The sequence below is a fragment of the Terrapene carolina genome, unplaced genomic scaffold (assembly GCF_002925995.2).
Source record: "Terrapene carolina triunguis isolate 2854851 unplaced genomic scaffold, T_m_triunguis-2.0 Scaffold421, whole genome shotgun sequence".
NCBI lineage: Eukaryota > Metazoa > Chordata > Testudines > Emydidae > Terrapene > Terrapene triunguis.
In genome coordinates this window covers 87,865-105,803 of record NW_020664772.1, presented here as the reverse complement: position 1 = coordinate 105,803, position 17,939 = coordinate 87,865, and the positions used below count along the sequence as shown (strand labels likewise).

Below are 17,939 nucleotides of genomic sequence, written 5' to 3'. Positions count from 1 at the left end.
CAGGGCCACAGTTCAGGCACTGGTGGCTCCCCCACTTTTAGGAAGCTTCCACCGCCCCTTGATGGAACCAGCCCCAGACAGGGGACACAGGGAGTCACTCTCTTTTGAAACCCTGGGGATGCCCAGATTAACACTGAGTCCTGAGTTTCCATACCAATGGAATGAGGTGTGGAGGTGACCCTCTCTCTCACACAGGGCCTAGCACCTGCAAGTGCTGATCACCCCAGATATCTTAGGAGCAAGGGCTGTAGGATCCTGGAGCTGAAGCTGACCTGCAGAGACCATCCAGATCCTAACACCCAAGAGGACAGGGATACTTACTCTGCGAGGTCACAGTCTCCTAATTCTCCTGCATGACGTCCCTGTAGAGGGCTCTCTAATAGGGTCCAGCAGAGCCCCCTGCCCCTCGGTGAAATACACAGCCACCTCCTCGAAGGTCACCAGCCCCTGAAACAGCCAGAGTCCCCCTCTCAGAACCTGCTGCCCCAGCCACAATCCCGACAGCTCAGTCACAGACATCTCTGCTCCAATCTCAACTGCATTATGCTTTTCAATGGCACTTTTCCATCCTGTGACCCCTGGGATAGACTGACCTCCCAGTAATCCCTCTCCCTTCCCACTCAGACCTATTGCTTTCTCCCTGTTGTTATCCCATTGCCGGTGCCCAGTCAGGTATCTATCACTGTCAAAAACACTCTACACTAACAAATGAATTCAGCCTTGTCTTGAGTTCCCAGTGCTGTTGGTTCTCCGGCCTCCTTCCTCAAGAGCTAGGTAGCCACAGAGAGAAATAATTTTTTACTTCATAACAATTAGAAGTATCTAGAAGGGTCCCATAGGGGTCTGTCCTAAGTCCAATACTATTCAATATTTTCATTAACAACTTGGCTAATGACGTGGACACTATGCTTATAAAAACTGCAGATGAAACCAAGCTGGGAGGGGTTGAAAGCACTTTGGAGCCCAGGATTAGAATTCAAAATGACCTCAATAAATTGCAGAATTGGTGTGAAATCAACAAGATGAAATGAAATAAAGACAAGTGCACCATACTACTCTGAGGAAGGACAAATCAAATGAACAAATACAAAAGGGGGAATACCTGGCCAGGCATTAGTACTACAGAAAAGCATCCGGGAGCTATAGTGGATCCCAAGCTGAACAGGATGAAAGAATGTGAAGCCGTTGTGAAAAAGACTAATATTATTCTTGGGTGAATGAACAGGAGTATCATATGTAAGACACAGGAGCTAACTGTTCCACTCTCCTCTGCACCCGTGAGGCCTCAGCTGGAGTATTGTGTCCAGTTTTTAGCATCGCACCCTCAGAAAGATGTGGACAAATTGAAAAGAGACCATAGGAGAGCAACACAAATGATAAAAGGTTTAGAAAACCTGACCTATGAGGAAAGGTTAAATAACCTGGGCATGTTTAGACGTGAGAAAAGAAGACTGAGGGGGGACCTGATAACAGTCTTCAAATATGTTAAGCGTTGTTATAAAAAGGACGGTGATCAGTTGTTCTCCATGTTTACTGAAGGTAGGACAAGAAGTAATGGGCTTAATCTGCAGCAAGGGATTTTGAGATTAGATATTCAGAAAACCTTGCTAATCTATAAGGATAGTTAGGTTCTGAATGAGGTTAACTGGTGAGTTTGTGGAATCCCCATCACTGGAGGTTTTTAAGAACAGGTTGGATAAACACTTGTCAGGAATGGTAAATGTATAGTTGGGCCTGCATCAACACAGGGGGCTGGAGTAGACGACCTCTCAAGATCCCTTCCAGCCCTATATTTCTTTGATTCTATAGCTAGTCATTTATTTCTTAGGAGTGGTAAGAGAATCTATCCATTCTGTGGTGGTGATCTTTAGTGATATTCAGTGTGATGAAGCAAAGAAACTTCCAACCAGCACAGTAAGGGTTAAAGAAAACCTTTGGGACCAGCTAGCCCCGCCCCGCTATACCTGCAACCAATGCCAGGCCTGGAGGGGGGATAAAAGAAGGGAGCTTGGCTCAGTTCAGGGCTGACTGGGGAAGAGACAGGAGCTAGTTGTCTCCCTGCCTGAAGAGATGGAGCACTGGCTCCCCAACCAAGGGAGGCTGTGGAGGAACCCCCAGCATGGGAAGTAACTGGCTGAGTGAACCCCAGAGACATTGTGTGGGTCAATCTCACCAGCTTGTGGCTGTCCTGCCTGAAGGAGTCTGGGATGACAGCAAGGTTCTGTCTGCACCCCAGAGGGAATCCTGTGGGAAGCAAGCTGCCTGGTAGATTGGACTAGAGGGGCCATGCCCCAAATGGAACGGACTGGTAGTAAGTAGCCCAGGATAGTAACTTCTCCCTGCCAAGAGGGACACCAAGCCCACTGTTCAGGGTTTGACATACAGGGCCCTAGGCTGGGACCTGGTGGTGATGGAGGCCCTGGGTGCCCCATCCTCCACCCAGCCTTAAAAGCTGAGGCTACTCAGCCAGCAGGGGGCTGAGGTATAGTGGATATAGTGTACTTACATTTTCAAGGTCCCTCACCAAAGGCTCTTAAGCAAACTAAGCTGTCATGGGATAAGAGGGAAGGTTCTCATGGATTGGTAACTGGTTAGAAGACAGGAAACAAAGGGTAGGAATAAATGGTCAGTTTTCAGAATGGAGAGCAGTAAATAGTGGTGTCCCCCAGGGGTCTGTACTGGGACCAGTACTGGTCAACATATTAATAAATGATCTGGAAAAAGGGGTAAACAGTGAGGTGGCAAAATTTGCAGATGATACAAAACTACTCAAGATAATTAAGTCTAAAGCAGACTGCGAAGAGCTCCAAAGGAATCTCACAAAACTGGGTGACTGGGCAACAAAATGGCAGATGAAATTCAGTGCTGATAAATGCAAAATAATGCACACTGGAAAACATTATCTCAACTTTACATATAAAATGAGGGGGTTTGTTAGCTGTTACCACTCAAGAGAGAGATCTTGGAATCATCGAGTGGATGTTTTCAGAGAACTAGCCACAATGTGCAGCGGCAGTCAAAAAAGCAAACAGAATGTTGGGAATCATTAAGAAAAGGATGGATAATAAGACAGAAAAGATCATATTGTCTCTATATAAATCCATGGTACGCCCGCATCTGGAATACTGCGTGCAGATTGGTTGCCCCATCTCAAAAAAGATATATTGGAATTGGAAAAGGTTCAGAAAAGGGGAACAAAAATTATTAGGTGTATGGAACAGCTTCCATATGAGGAGTGATTATTAAGACTGACTTTTCATCTTGAAAAAGAGATGACTGGGGGGAATACGATAGAGGTCTATAAAATCATGACTGGTGTGGAGAAAATAAATAAGGAAGTGTTATTTACTCCTTCTCATAACACAAGAACTAGGGGTCACCCAATGAAATTAATAGGCAGCAGATTTAAAATAAACAAAAGGAAGTATTTTTTCACACAACGCACAGTCAACCTGTGGAACTCCTTGCCAGAGGATGTTGTGAAGGCCAAGACTATAACAGGGTTCAAAAAAGAACTCGATAAGTTAATGGAGGGTAGGTCCATCAATGGATATTAGCCAGGATGGGCAGGGATGGTGTCCCTTGCCTCTGTTTGCCAGAAGCTGGGAATGAGCGGCTGGGAATGGATCATTCAGTGATTACCTGTTCTGTTCATTCCCTCTGGGGCACCTGGCATTGGCCATTGTTGGAAGACAGGATACTGGGCTAGATGGACCTTTAGTCTGACCCCAGTATGCCCGTTCTTATGTTCTTATCTAACCACTAGGCTGCCCAGTCATCCAAGCCCTGTTCTAGTCAGTAATAGTATTTTTTGTCATAAAAAACTAGATAACTGATAGACTCAATGTTTTTAATTAGTAATTTAACTACTTACTGTACAATTATGGGAAATTACTAAATAATTCACATACTTAGTAGGGCTGTCAAATGATTGTGATTAAAACAATTGCAATTAATTGCAGTTTTAATTGCACTGTTAATAACAGAATACCAATTTTAATTTATTATAAATATTTTTGGATGTTTTTCTACATTTTCAAAAAATATTGATTTCAATTACAATGCAGAATGCAAAGTGTAGAGTGCCCACTTTATATTTTTTATTAAAAATATTTGCACTGTAAAAAAGAAAAAGAAAGTGAGTGCAATATACAAGTCAAAGCATGAAGGGGGATACGAATGTTAAGCATATTTGGCACGTAAATACTTTGCAACGCTGGCTAAAAGTGTCACACGAACACCTTTTCTCACTTTCAGGGGACATCGTAAATAAGTAGCAGCCAGCATTATCTCCCGTAAATGTAAACAAACTTGTTTGTCTTGGCGATTGGCTGAACAAGAAGTAGGACTGAGTGGACTTGTAGGCTCTAAAGTTTTACATTGTTGGGGTTTTTTTGTGCAGTTATGTAAAAAAATAATTCTTCATTTGTAAGTTGCACTTTCATGATAAGAGGTTGCACTTCAGTACTTGTATGAGGTGAATTGAAAAATACTATTTTTTTTTACAGTGCAGTAAATGCTGTACTCTTTGTATTCTATGTTGTAATTGAAATCAATATATTTGAAAATGTAGAAAAACATCCAAAAATATTTATAATTTAAATTAGTGTTCTATTGTTTAACAGTACAATTAAAACTGTAATTAATCACAACTAATTTTTTAATCGAGTTAATTTGTTTCAAGTTAATTGCTTGAGTTAACTGCGATTGACAGCCCTAATTCCAATTGAGTTATTTTATAATTACATGGTAAAAATGAGAAAGTCAGCAATTTTTCAGTAATTGTGTACCGTGGCACTTTTGTACTTTTATGTCTGATTGTGTAAGCAAGTAGTTTTTAAATGAGGTAAAACTTGAGGGTACGCAAGACAAACCAGACTCCTGAAGGGGGTACAGTGATCTGGAAAGGTTGAGAGCCACTGCTGTATGCCTTAGCGAGTGTAAACCATTAGCACAGGTCATACTTTAAGATACTATGGATAATACCAACCCATCTAAATTAAAAAGGTTTACACAAAAGATGTAAAGGGCTGTGACTGAAACCAAGAATTGCCAGGGGAGGAGAACACACAGCTACATGTTTTACAACAGGGATCAGAACAGGAACAACTGGAACTAGTCTGTTCCACTCAAAGATTTCTCTGCCCTAGCCAGGATCTCCAATCCTGTCACTGTCTGGGTAGACATCTGCACCTGCATGGAACACCACTCCATTCAAACACTACAGCCCTCCGGAAAGTGTAATTCTGGTTGTAAGTGCATGGAATAATTTCTGCTCCTTTCACTCTCATCCCTCAGAAATTGTTTGCCATGGGTCAAGGCAAGGGTGGGGGATGCAATTTCTAAGGTATTTGTGACACCCTTCACGTAATGCAGCCCTCACCTTTCCTCAGCCCTGGTCTGAGGGATGCAAATTCTGAAGGATGAAATATTTCAGAAATTGCATCTCCCACCTGCTTTCCACCGTGGTGCTGAAAGATGGTGTCTCATTTTTGGCTGGTGTCTTTGGCTCATCAGAAAGTCCTTCCCCTCCCGAACGAAGAGAGAATTTGGTATCCACTATTCAGCTCTAAAAGTTGTAAGAACTCATTTATTTTTTAGAAAATATTCCACCATATTTAAACCATCTCTTTGAGCCCAGTTATATTCCAGGGGATCCTTTTAAACCCTGGCACCTCTCCTAAGTCTCACAGGGCTCAACTCTCAGTCAGCAACCTCGTCCATTGTTATTGACATAAAAGGGCAAATGATTCTCAATCTGAGAGGAAACTGAGGTAAGGACTTAGAGCAAACCAAAAGTTCTTGCAGTTTTAAAGGGGGATGAGAAACAAAAACAATCAGGGGATTTCATATCAATTAGATAAATACAAAGTATTTCCCACCTGTTGCCAGTCACACAGGGAGCCCCGCATGATGCTACTTTAACAGGAATAAGGAGGGGATGGAAGAGCCAGAATATTCCAGAAATGTCCATCCCCTGTTGCTGGCAAAGAATAGCTAATATGTTCCCAGAAGCAGCCATGGGCTCAGTACTGGGGGAATGAAAACCCCCACAGAGACCATTTGTCCTGAACTTTTAGGACCTCTCAGGGTGAGAGTGGTCATGAGAACGTGAGGGGTTAATATACAGGAATATAGGATTGTTATAAGTGATGGAGGTTTTCAGCCACAATAAAACAATCCATCAGGGTCTGGCCAGCTGTCTTGTTAACAGCTGGGAGGCATCATACCCCCCAATGGGGAAGTACCTGGCTTTGATGTTTATTAAATATTGAGCCAGTTGTTTTCATCAGGAAACATGTCGATTTTAGGACGTAAAAGGGGAAACGATTCTCAAATGTGAGTGGGGAAAGTTGATCAATGGGGAGTTTAACTCTCCCCCGCCCCTCTATACCCCAACAAGGTGGTGCCACAGGACAAGAGTTTCCCTCCAAAACAAGAAATTGCTTCTGTTGAAAAAGGTGGAAAACTACTAAAATCTGAGGACGTTTTATAGCACTACTTGTAAATTAGATGGAAAATAGAAAATCAATGAAGATTTTATAATTAATAACCAGCAGAAAGAAGGGGCAAAATCTACAGGGGTTTTATATCAATGTTCAATAGCTAGAGAGGAAAATGGGTGAAATCAGAGAGAATCTGAAATCCATATTAGAGGATTGGATTAGATAGAAAGTGGCACCGTATGAGGAGATTTTCCATCAGTGTTTGATACAGGTATCAAAATGCTTGGTACAAGTGTTTGATACCTGACACAAAATCTGAGGAGATAGAATATGAGTAATGGAAAATGAGAAAGTGTCTGCATCAGCCACAGACATTCGCTCTTCATGGCCTCTGTTTTGGCCTGCCATGCCCTGTCATTGACAGAGAACAGCCAGTCACCCCATTCCCACTCCAGAGCTGTCTGCATGTCAAAACGGAGGGGAACGAGTCCCATATCATTCATCTGTCACACGTGTTTGAGACCCTTTGGGGTGAAAGCAGCGATGGGAATGTGAAGGGGTTAATCCGGCAGGATTATTATAAACTATGGGAATTTGTGGCAACTCTAGGAACTGGGATCAGGGACCCAGACAGACACAAAACAGCCCCTTTGAAAGGATCACCTATAACCCCTCATTCTGCTCTATCTATAAAGCAGTCTGCAAAGGGGAGGAAAATTTGATCCTCAGATGTGAGGGGGAAAGTTGATCACCGGGGAGTTCAACCCTTGGCCTCGTTCCCCACGTCTGTGCCCGATGAGGGAATTTAATCACACCCCCCTCATATTCCCCATCTGTGGTAATGACTTGGTTTCCTCCAAAATCAGGAGAAGCTGCTGCACTCCACAAGGGTGATTTGAAAAATACAAATCGAAAAGTGTTTTATATCAATATTGGATGATTAGAGACAAAATTGAAAACTGTGAGGGAATTTTATCATAATATATTTATCATAATGAGAGAGAAAGGAGCAAAATCAAAGGGGAAATGTATATCCTATTTGATAATTAGGTCAAAAAGGGGCAAAATCTGAGAGGCTTTTATATAAATATTTGATAATTAGTGGGGGGAAAGGCTAAAGCAAAGCAGAATTTATATTAGTATTTGATAATTAGTACTTGATAATCAGGCCAAAAAAATTAAATGGAGCAGTTTTCTATCAAAAATGCAGATTTGTCAAAATCGAAATGTTTTCTGGGAATGTGTCAATTTCAATGTTTTTGTTTCATTTCAATAATATTGAAACATTTTGTTCCAGATTTTTCATTTCAACCCATTTAGATTTTTACATTTGATTGAGATACTAATGGTAACATATTATATTTCACATAGGTGTCATTTTTAATATTTTAATTGGGCCAACGTGTCAGGCTCTCCTTGAACTCCCCAGTTGATCAATTCCAAATGTCCAGGTAATGTTCTAGTCATCCGTGGGCAGAAGAACCCTATTATTAATTTTGGTGAAAACTGAAAAAACTGGAAGGGGAAAAGCTGAGGACCTGTGGACCCCTTTTCCCTGGTTAGCACGGGCCACAGAGATTCAAGCACCTCTGTAATTGTCTGGCTGATGGTGGGCATTATCACCCTCCAGCATAACAATACACCATCTCATCTCTGCCCCTCCAGCCATACTGTTTAGCATGTCAATCCCTGAATGCCAAACAAGGATGGTGAGGAAGGGGGGAAACTAGGAAGGATTAGGGGCATGCAAACAGCCCAGGTGGTGGGATGCAGGGGTAATGGGGCTCCCTGGTATGGCAGGAGTGGGGATTGGGGCACACAGAACCATTAGCAGGGGGGACATTGGGGGACCCAGGTATGGGAGAAAAGCAGGGCATTTGGGAAGGGAATGCACACGCAGCTGCTGGCCTGAAGGGGGGGGAATTGGGGACCCAGGTATGGGATAAGGGAATGGGGGGGCAGACAGAACCCCTGTGAGAGGGGAGATTGGGAGACCTTGGTATGAGGGGGATGGGGAAGAGCCCCAGCCATGAGGGAGGGGATGGAGGGCATTGCAGGGAGCTCCTGAAATAGAGGCGGATGGGAGGGTGGCAGGCAATGAGCTGGTGGGTATGTGGGGGGAATATGGAGAGTTTCAGGGAGCCCAGTTTGTGCAATGAGCTCAGTCTACAAAAGCTGTAAAGGAGTTACATGAGAAGATAAGAATGGCCACACAACTGAGTCAGACCAAAGGTCCATCTAGCCCAGTATCCTGTCTTCCAACAGTGGCCAATGCCAGGTGCCCCAGAGGGAATGAACAGAACAGGCAATCATGAATTGTAGTGGAGGTAGGTTTGCAGTTGGTATGGTGCTGATTTATTTTAAAATGTAGGATACTGTGTGCAGTTTTAATGCTCAGGGATGCTGGTTATACCTCTGCAGGGCAACAATTTCATTCTTGCAAACATGTACCTGTTTAACTTTCTGCACATGTTATTCTAGCTGAAATCAATATGATTACTCAGATGCTTGAAGTGAAGTGTCTGCAAGATCAAGACTCACATTTGTAGTAATGGGAATATGAACTTTGAGGAGCATGCCTAAGGATTTAGATTTCTGCATGGGTGGTGTTTGCTTTTCTCTGTTTCACATTTGCCTGGGGGTTGCATATAGGTTAACAAAGTAAACTTCATTATAATGTAGTTGTTTTATTTTTGAATGTATGTGGGTTTGCTTTTCAGGCTAATCCAGAGGTGCTATTAATGTGTAAATGATTTATTAGATTTGTCATAAAGCATTTTGAGTCCAGTTTATTTTCTGAGAAAAGACTTGTATTCACTTGGCGGTCAGTTAAGTTTGTTAGGGAGGTACCCAAGGGGATTGTGTTGAAATATTCAATTCTGTGCACTTGGGGAGAACAGTGGGCCAAGTTTTCCAAGAGGCTACTTACTCTGCTTTCCTTAATTGATGGGTCCCTAGCCTGAAACATCTTGGGCCTCTTTTCAGAAATGCTGAGCTGCTACAACTCCTAATGAAATCAATGGCAATTCAACACTCCCTGAGAATCAGGCCTGTGGTGTCACAAGTCAGACACCCCAAAACTGAGGCATTCAAAGTCAGTGGCCACTTCTGAAATGGGTGCAAACCCATATTTTCCTCTCTGAACATCACCTTTGAAAGCATCTTGGAGAACATCAGATGGGAATTTCTACTGTACAAAAGAAAAATAAATAAAATTAAAACCTTTCCAGCTTTTTCTTATTCAAACATAAATAGTTAGCTAAAAAACATATTTTTCCTCTGTTGCAGGTCACATTTAAAAATTCACAGTGCATAGACTCACTGGTTTATCTAAGCTACAGTGCAGATAAACCAGTAGATTAGGCAGTAGGATTTGGTCATAAGAACGTAACACAAGAATGGCCATACTGGGTCAGACCAAAGGTCCATCTAGCCCAGTAGTCTGTTTTCTGACCGTGGCCAATGCCAAGTGCCCCAGAGGGAATGAACAGAACAGTTAAATCATCAAGTGATCCATCCCCTGTTGCACCTGTCTGGGTCAAAGAATTTGGTCTCTGATAAACCTCTAAATTAAGGAATACAAAATTTTAAAGCACCTAAATTACTCAGAGGCAAGTCCTATTGACTTTCAATGGGATTTAAGATCTTAAATCACTGAGGCACTAATTTGACCCAATCAGACTAATAAATAAATTGCTGATGGGGAAGGGGAAAGCACTAACATAAGAGGTTAATATGTATCCATTTTTGTATTAAATTTGAAAGGCCTTTTCTACTCTGAAAAAAAAATTATTAATGCCATTATAAAGTTGTGTGAGTGTATAAAAATATAAACAACTGTTTTAATGGACTTTTTTGAAGCACAGATATTCTAAAAAATAGCTTGATGTTCAGCATGGCCTGACCCTGCATGTGGCTAGAACCCTCCATATGGAATAATCATGGCCATACTGGGTCAGACCAATGGTTCATCTATCCCAGTATCCTGTCTTCAGACAGTGGCCAATGCCAGGTGCCCCAGAGGGAATGAACAGAACAGGTAATCACCAAGTGATCCATCCCCTGTCGCCCTTTCCCAGCTTCTGGCAAACAGAGGCTAGGGACACTTGAAAGCATGGTTTTGCATCCCTACCCATCCTGGCTAATAGCCGTTGATGGACCTAACCTCCATGAACTTATCTAGGTTTTTTTTTTAACCCTGTTATATAGTCTTGGCCTTCACAACATTCTCTGGCAAGGAGTTCCACAGGTTGACTGTACATTGTCTGAAGAAATACTTCCTTTTGTTTGTTTTAAACCTGCTGCCTATTACAACCAGTTTGCTCAGATTAGCAAAAATATTGAGGACTCCTTCCAAGGGATACGCATGGATCATTTCTGGAGGTGTCTGTCACATTATGACAGGGAGAAGAGTTTCTTTGGAAATGTTCATAGAAACACATGCAGTCCTAGTCCTTTTAAACCTGTCAAACTCCTGGAGCAAACACATCCTTGTCAGCATTTTAATACTGGGAATGTTTACCCATCACTGCAGAGTCTGAGGGGACCCCATGACTTGTCTCTGGGAGGTTTGCAAGGAGGCTAGCCTATTAAATTATGAATGAACCCCACTGCTCCCCTCTTTGTTAGTTCCCTAAGTGCACAAAGACTGTTCAATCTATCACCTTTCACACCTCACCGCCTCCACCTCTGTCTCGTTTTTCCCCTCTTCCTTCCTCGCAGCACCTCTGGGAACTGTTCTTGCCTCCCTGCAGCCGCTCTTCTCACCTGAACCTCTAGTCTGCATCCTGGAAGGAAAGAGCAGCCGCTTCATTGTTGCTAGTGCAGCTCAGATCCCAGTCCCACAGGTGCATTTATAACAAAGGGGACAGATTATTTCCCAGAGGCTGCAAGAGCTGAGACTCCCGGGACCCTTTGTGCTGAGTCACTTTCCTGCCCAGCCCTAGTCAGCACTTTCTCCCAGGTCTCTCTCAATTACCTGCAGTCTCCGGCTCAGGAGTTGGAGCCAGGGCTGGTTCCAGCCACCAGAGAAAGTCCCCCCTGGTTGGGCACAGAGGGGGGCTAGTGCAGGTCTCTCCCGGGCACAGACCCCGCTGGGGCGCAGCAGCGGCTCATCCCGGGCTCCCGGCTCGCAGGGGCAGCTTGGACCTGCATAGTTTATATGATCCCTTTGTTCTTTATAACCCCCCAGCCCTTCTTATTCCTCTCCTCTCTGCTGCTCCATCCCCTTCCTGTGCCCCTCGATACCAACCCGCGCTGCAACAACTCCCTGGGACCGGGGACTTCCTCAGTCTGCAACCTGGAAATAGAACCCAGGCGTCCTGACTCCCAGGTCCCAGCCCCCTCCCCGTCCCTATCCCACTCCTGCTCTCCCCCTCACAGCCTGGGATCAGAGAGCTCCATTCACCGGGTGTCACAAACTCCCCTGCCAGGGGGTGCCGGAGGCACCAGCCAATCCCCCCCAGGCGTGGAGCCGCCCGCTCCATGTCCCACCGCAGCATCCCCCTCCCCCCAGGCCAAGGAGTCCTTTGTATTGGCAGAGGAGTCATGGCCCAGTGGCTGGGAACCCAGCCTGGAGCATGCAGGAAGTGCACACCCGCCCTGGGGGCCTGCTGGGGCATTGCAGTGGCCTGGGCTGTGGGGCAGGTGCAAGTGTCAGAATCCGAAATTGCTCCTTTGCTGTCACTGAGCAGGCTGGATGGAGCTGAGCTGTGCTCAGTAACATCTGCTGAAACCGCTGGAGTGGGATTTAGAAAGGGGGGGGGGGGGAGATGCACTACCAGACAGGGGAACCCTGGGATAGGGAGGGTGGGGTGAGCCATGTACAGTGGTTGTCAAAATAGGTGTGGACTGGCAGAGGGGCTTGTGTTCCTCACTGGATGGTCCAATTCAGCACCCTCTCCCCAGGGTCATGGTGTTAAAAGTGCGGTGTGGCCCAAAGCCCAGATAGAGCAGCTCTTCTCTATCTGAACTGATGTACTGAGCTGCCAAAAGGGACTGGATACAGGAGAATATTTTACACACAGATACCATCCTCAAAATGTTTGTCGTCTCATACATGCTTTTGGTGTTTAAAAGAATTCCTTGTCAGTTTATGTAGATGGAATGTGCCAACGCATATAGCCTCATAGTAGCTCACAGATTTGTCTTATCTGTGGTTCTACTCCATTTCCTGTAATCCTCTGGAAATGTCTTTTCACTCCATTTATTTTTAAAACACTATTTTTATGACTCATTGCCCTTAGCACATCATCATTTACTTTGTTTAACGGTGAACAGATAGATGGTGGGCTACTTAATGTATAGTTTTAATAGCATACGAACATAGAAAATAATAATGAATGCTAGTGGATAAGCAATCACATGCATAGTGTTTTGTAATATAAAATATCCTATTATTGTTATTTTGTAATTTACAATTGTTATTTCAATTTTTTGTTTTTGTTTTTATTTTCTCTATAGCATGCATTTATTCGTTGTTATTATGTAACGTCAGGGGTGTCTGATTTCCTGAGTTGCCATCAAAACTTCTATTTCATGGCTTCCCACCCACCCTGATAGATACCTGGGAGTTCAGGTGGGATCTGGCGGCAGAAATTGGTCCCCTTCTCTCTCTCCTCTGGGGAAAGAGTTGAGAGAAAGATGTCGATTCAATTCCAGATTTTTTTAAACTCCCATTAGTTATTGTGTTTTCTTCCTCCCTCCCCCCACCTTTCTGAGGTTCCCTTTCCCCCGGCACAGGGAACGACTCCTGTCTGGATTCTCTCTCACACCCAGAAGGCAAGATGAGACAATGAGTTCTCAGGAAAATCCTCAGCGGAAAAGCCCTGAGCAAGTGGAACAACATGGGGCATTGTGGGGAAGACCCACTTGCAAGTGTCAATGCAAGAAAGCATCAGAAAAATCACCCAGGGAAGAATTGGTGCAAATCCACTCACTGTGAGGAAGTTTCAAGGACCTTCAGGAAATCATGGATCAGCAAAAACTAAAAAATGTATCAAGTGTCAGAGCTCAACCCTTCTTTGGTATCAGAGACACCACATGGGAGAGACTCCCTATATTAAGAACATATGGACAGACTGGGTCAGACCAATGGCCATCTGCCCAGTATCCTGTCTTCCGACAGTGGCCAATGCCAGATGCCCCAGAGGGAATGAACAGTGCAGGGCAATTATCAAGTGATCCATCATCTGTCATCTAGTCTCAGCTGTCCTGGCAGTTAGAGGTGTAGGGACACCCAGTGTATGAGGTTGTGCCATTGATGGACCTATCCTCCAAGAACTTAATTAATTCTTTTTTTGAACCCAATTATACTTTTGGCCTTCACAACATCCCCTGGCAACAAGTTCCAAGGGTTGCCTATGTGTTGTTTGAAGACTGTGTGTTGTGTGTTTGTTTGTTTTAAACATTCAGCCTATTAATTTCATTGGGTGACCCCTACTTCTTGTGTTATGAGAAGGGGTAAATAACACTTCCTTATTTGCTTTCTCCACACCAGTCATGATTCTATAGACCTCTATCATATTCCCCCTTAGACGCCTCTTTTCCAAGCTGAACAGTCCGTGTCTTACTAATCTCTTCTCATATGGAAGCTGTTCCATACCCCTAATAATTTCTGTTGCCCTTCTCTGTACCTTTTCCAATTCTAATATATCTCTTTTGAGATGGGGCTACCAGAATTACACACCATATTCCAGCTGTGGGCATATCATGGATTTATATAGTGGTATTAGGATATTTTCTATCCCTTTTCTAATGGTTCCTGGACTGTGGGGAAAGCATCAATCAGAGCTCAAACTTTACTAGCTATAATAAAATCTACAGTAGAGCAAGAGAGGATCAGATAGACCTGTAACTGTGCACATGCCTAGAGGTGGAAACATGGGCACCACGGGAACGTTTAGTGAAAAAAATTAGGGGCCAATTGAGTTTAGGTGCCTATAGAGTTACAGCTTCCCATTGCGAGAACCTTTCACCACTGCCTCCCCTATGACAGAGCTGCACACCATGGTGAGAAATGCAGATGCAGCCTACCTTTCACTGCAGTGTGTAGCAATATGCATAGTACCTGTACTCTACACGCTACCATAAGTGTAAACAGAGCCTCAATTGTCTTGTTTCTTCTGTTTCCTTTCTTGGATGAGATGAGATGAAAAGGCTCAGTTCAGATGAGAGTGCTAAGAGCTGGTATTTCAACTCAGAGAGATTTGACTTACCAAATTTCAGGCCAATCTGGCTATTTTTATTTATTTTAGAGAAGGGGCAAAAATGGGAATTATACACACTCAGTGGCTTTGTAAAGTGTAACCTATAAACCCTTATAAAGAGACTTTGCTGGCGGCCCCATCTTGCCCCATTAAAGAAATATGTTTACTCAGGTTCTCACTAGATAAAGAGCTCTGGATTCTGGGGAACTCAGTTAATTTTATTCAAGGCAAGAAAACCACAAATAAAGTATTGCCCAGAAGCCAGTTCAGAACATTGCATTTTGAACTGAAAAATTATAAGGACTAAATGAGAGGAAAAAAATTATGAAAAGAAATTATTATGGGACAAATGACAATTTGTAAGACTAAAATCCAAATTCGCTGGTGCTATATCCAGACAAAGCAAAAAAAATAATAATACATAAATAAAAATCAGAGTATCTGACCAAACAACCTTCAGGAAACAGAAAAACCTTGATTAATAATTTCCAAGGCCAGAAGGAACCATTGTGATCATCTAGACTGACCTGCCTAACACAGGCCAGAAGCCTTTCCTGAATTAATTCCTGTTTGAACTAAAACAGATCTTTTAGAAAAACAACCAGTCTTGATTTAAACATTTCAAGTGATGGAGAATCCATCACAAACCTTGGTAAATTGTTCCAACAGTTGATCACCCTCACTGTTAAAAATGTGTGCCTCATTTCCAGTCTGAATTTGTCTAGCTTCAGCTTCCAGCCATTGGATCTTGTTATATCTTTGATAATAGATAACCCTTTACTCAATCTTGCGGCTTTTCTCTGAACACCCTTCATTTTATCAACATTCTTCTTGAATTGTGGATATCAGAACTGGACGCGGTATTCCAGCAGCAGTTGCCAAATAGAGAGGTAATAAAACCTTCCTACTCCTCCTCAAGATTCCCTTGTTTACACCTCCACAGATCACATTCGCCCTTTTGGCCAGCATTGCACTGGGTGGGTTTAAGCTTTTATACGTGTCTCTTTGGTGATTGGCACATTTTAAATGAGAAGGTACAAAAAACCAAAAACAAACCACAACAAAAGTTCTTAAGAACAACGCAGAGCACTGTCAGAATAACTTGGAATGAGACAGGTTATTTAGCAACTCTAAGTGGGGGACCAATATAAATGAGATGCTCAGAGACTACCCGAGGTGGGGAACAGCGTTCAATGACATTCAGAAGCTAATGCTGCTGGGCGTCAGGTGGGATTCCCACTGCCCACAAAGGTTTCTCTAGGGGCTGGTCTACACTGGGGAGGGGGGATCGATCTAAGATATGCAACTTCAGCTACAAGAATAGCGTAGCTGAAGTCGACATATCTTAGATCGACTTACCTCCCGTCCTCACGGCGCGGGATCGATGGCCGCGGCTCCCCCGTCGACTCTGCTTCCACCTCTCGCCCTGGTGGAGTTCCGGAGTCCACGGGGAGCGCGTTCGGGGATCAATTTATCGTGTCTAGACGGGACGCGATAAATCGATCCCCGATAGATCGATTGCTACCCGCCGATCTGGGGGGTAGTGAAGACGTACCCAGTGTCTCCCACGTATGGTACCATTGAGATCAGCCTTTCTGAATGGTGCTTTCTCAATTCTCACCCAGTCCGGTTGGCACTCCTGTCAGGAAAATGAAGGACCTGTGGGTGACAGCAGATACTGGGATCCGTGATAGAGAAGCCCCTCCTTCTCCAGCATGTTGGTTTCTTCAAGCTCTTCCATCTACAGGCTGAGCTCAAGCAGGTGACAGCGGGCCAGCTCTGCAAAGGTACTTAGGTGTTGCAATGCCTAACCCCTGGGTGCCCCACCACCCAGTGACATGCTCAGCCCTGGTTCCCAGGCTCCCCCAGGTGTTGAGCAGGGAGAGGTAGAGGCCTAAGGAAGGAATCGTCAGAATCCAGACAGGCTGAGCAGAGAGCCACCTAAGTTAGGCAAGAGTGAGATGAAGAGGAAAGTTCCCTAACTCTGATTGATCTGGGTCTTGTGCATCTGAGAGGGAACTCACTCCACTCTGGATTCTCAGCCATGAAACCCTCTCCTGGAGTTAAGCACCTGAGCTAGGTCAGCTGCCTAAGCAGCCCATGCACTGGCGGGGAAGGGGGAGGAAGAGAGACACAACTTCAGTACATCCAATAGTCCAGTGGTTACAGCACTCCCCTGGGTTCAAGTCCTTGCTCCGTCTCATTTAGAGTAGGATCTTGAACCCGTATCCCAGATGGTTCTTTCTCAGCCCCCCAATGAATATGTAATGATTTATACACAGAGGCACAACTCTAACAGGAGTGATGGAGAAAGCCATAGCCCCCTGGTTAGGGGACACATGTGGGAAACATGGGTTCAAGTCCCTGCTCCAGATCACAGCAGGACTTTGAATTTGGGTCTCCTACCTCCTACGTGAGTGTCCTAATTGCTAGGGGAGACACACAAAAGTCACAACCTGGCTGTCTTTTGCTATCGGGTCCTGGTGTTTGCTCTGAGAATCCCAGTGGAATTGGGTCATGCTGGCAAGATAGATGGGGGGAACATCTCATCTGAGAATCCCATTTCGTGGCCATTGGGGCTTTAGCTTTGGCATGAGCTTTGAGCATCAGTGCATAGCCAACTTCGTTCATTCCCCCCAGCAGAAACCGAGGTGCCTGTGGGGTTAGGTGGAAGCTCAGCAGTGGTTTTGAAAATGTCAGTGGTGCCTAACGAGGCTTTTAGGTGCCTAAATATTTTTGTGTCTCTGGCCTTAAGTGACCCCTAGAAAGGAGGCAATTTCACCCCTTCAGAGTTACCCACTCTTGGCACACACCCAGTGATTCCAATTATGGACACTTCCTTCCATTCCTGAAATCCATCAGCTTGTTGCTGTGCCAACCGGGGGCCTCACCCCGAGGACCCCTCCCCCCAATCAAAGTTCTCCTAGTCCAAACACATCCGGTTCAGTACCAGTCTGTCTGTTTCCAACTTCTTCTCATTTCATAACCCGTCAGGCTGGACTTTGGTTCCCTGTCACCTTCGTTGAGCAACTAACAACACCAGCTTCTGCACAGCATCTCCTAGAGTTAGATTCTTCTTCCAGTCACCCTGTTGCCTGGGGAATTAAAGGAGCGGGGAAGGCATCAACGTTTTTGGGACATCCCTCTCACAGGACATGGATCCATGTAAGTCATGGAGCCCAGCCAGATGTCGCAGTGTATGGAGAGGCAGGGACAAGTCTACAGAGTGAGTGAAAGGCCTGAACTAAGTGGTCTTCCCTCTGTCTCTCTGGCTTCATGGATGAGG

At 44.4% G+C, this 17,939-nt stretch overlaps 1 protein-coding gene across 1 annotated transcript in view; it reads left to right on the top strand.

The window, feature by feature from the left end:
- LOC113407817 (zinc finger protein 345-like) overlaps positions 1 to 17,939 on the top strand; it is a 135,370-nt gene that overhangs the window by 85,704 nt on the left and 31,727 nt on the right. The window lies entirely within an intron of this gene.